Here is a 2,279-nt window from a genome sequence, read left to right as displayed (position 1 = left end):
GGAAAGCCTCTGCGCTCCCCCCTGAGGGGCCTGGCCCACAGTTTGAGAAACACTGCACTAAACCAACAGCCTCTAAGTTGAAATTGCACAGGTTCCTGCTAACGCAAAACACCCAGACACACTACATGTCTATGTGTGTGTGTGTGTGTGTCATGACTGAGACTGTTTTAATTTCATATAAGAAAAGATGGTGTGAGCAGAAATCGATTCAAATGTTCAATCAAATCAATCAATCAAATGTTATTTATATAGCGCCAAATCATAACAAAAGTTATCTCATGACATATTGTCGAAAGCAGACTCTCATATATTATTGAATGTCATATCAACGTCCAGAGGAGGTCGTGGTGTGATGTTTAGATGCCAACTGCATGTTCACATATTACATATACATAAACATAGGGGGAGGGCTCACACAGACGACAGTGTACAGGGACAGGACGAGACAAGACAGTGGGACAAAACAGACATAAGACAAGACAGTGGGACAAGCCGGCTAAGTGGCTGCTGTTGAAAACATAAAACATGTGAGAGGCATGACAACAAGTAGGACAAGACAAAAACACATACTGATTACATATTCATCATTATACACTGGTGTGTGTGTGTGTGTGTGTGTGTGTGTGTGTGTGTGTGTGTGTGTGTGTGTGTGTGTGTGTGCTCTCATCATGGGTCAGTATCGCTCCAACAGATGTCATCATGAGTTCAACCTCAGCTGAAAAGTAAGTGGGTGCAAGAAATTTGTGAAATAAATTGTTGTCGCAAACACCATGCGGGTTAAAAAATGCAAGGTTCACAAGGTTGTGGATCTGGTTATGTGGGTCACTGGAGCCGGTCCAGTTCACAAACGTCTCTGACCTTGTCATTTCCCAAAAATTACATGACAAATACAGTTGCAAATACATATGTAACAGACCAAACCACTGCTGCAAAACATGTGTCACAGGCTGCTGTTAGAGTCCAATAAATAAAGGCTAAATGCTGCCTGTCACTGAGTCTTTGTTATCGTCCAACTCAGAGCCGTCGTTGGAAAACCTCTTATCACTGAGCCCATTTGTATGCACGTCAATACTCCGATCATTATCCGATTTCTGGAGTTGTCAGATTTTTCAAGTGATCATGTAAACAGGATAATTTGATCTGTTTTATCAGATAACAGCAGTAATCTGATTATGACAAATCGGAATAACACATCTGGATTTCTCCCCAATATTACATGTACACAGGTTAATCGGATTTATTTAGTTCTGTTACGTCTGCGCGTGTATAAGCACAATTAAAATTGTAGAAAATGGAGGGTATGTAGTCAAACATGAGTGGAAAACAATAACAGGAAGTTTGAGTCTACTATTACTATGTACATACAGACTCCGAAAAAAATCCAATAATGGACTGGAGCATCTGAACCAGGCTGGGGCGCCGATAAGAGGGGGTAAACATGGGGCCCAGTATTTGTGGGGGCCCATAGAGCAGTGGAGGGGGGCCAGTGGATGTAGAAGTTGTGAAAATTTCATGCAAGATCCGCTGTTTAAGAGAGGTGTTAAATTCGAGAGGCGAACGTTGTAAGCATGTTAAGTTTCGTTTTTGTTTTCACGGTATCATAAGTGACGTTTATCGATCACACCCCCATGTACATACCCCTCCTCCCAATTTCTGTAGGGTCCACAACGATAATGCTTTTATGGGGCCCATAATTGCTAGCGGCACCCCTGAAACCAGGATTTTTTGATTATCGCATTTCTTAAGTACATGTAAATGCGTTAGATCGGATTTTTACAATTATCTGATTACTCGTACTTATCGGACATTTATGGTCAAGGACAATGACAAACTTTATTCCAAAAATATGAATATGTAGGAAGTAAGAATAAAATAGAAAGAAATCCATTAATGGACTGGAGCATCTAAACCAGGGTTTTTCGATTATCGCATTCTTAAGTGCATGTAAGGCTGCGTTTACACATAGCTGAGTATCTGGCAAAACAGACATTTTTCTCAGCGTTTGTGCCAGTTGTTTACATGACATCGATGGCCACGCCCACTGAAAATGATGATTTCTAAAAACTCCAACTGAAGTACAAATATCTGCAAATCTCTGTTTTGCCGTTTGTGCGTAAACGGAAGGAAATGAAGATCTTGGATGGACATCTCAGTTTTCGACGGAAATACATTTGCATCACATGTGTGAAGTAACGGTTCGTTGAGAGTGTTTTCAGGATTCTGATTGGTTAGTGGTACTCGATAGTCTCACCACACTGCCATGCTGTTGACGGTGTAGC

General features: G+C 41.2%; 1 long non-coding RNA gene across 1 annotated transcript; it reads left to right on the top strand.

The window, feature by feature from the left end:
* The first annotated feature begins 791 nt into the window (after nt 1–791).
* On the top strand, nt 792–2,076 carry LOC115411270 (uncharacterized). Its single transcript, XR_003934185.1, has 3 exons — nt 792–803; nt 1,497–1,501; nt 2,000–2,076. It is a non-coding gene; the product is annotated as an uncharacterized LOC115411270 (long non-coding RNA).
* Nucleotides 2,077–2,279: the final 203 nt, after the last annotated feature.

Source organism: Sphaeramia orbicularis, chromosome 20 (genome assembly GCF_902148855.1).
Source record: "Sphaeramia orbicularis chromosome 20, fSphaOr1.1, whole genome shotgun sequence".
In the NCBI taxonomy this organism is placed as follows: Eukaryota; Metazoa; Chordata; class Actinopteri; order Kurtiformes; family Apogonidae; genus Sphaeramia; species Sphaeramia orbicularis.
Note: the sequence above shows the minus strand (reverse complement) of the source record. Positions and strands in the feature narration are given on the sequence as shown.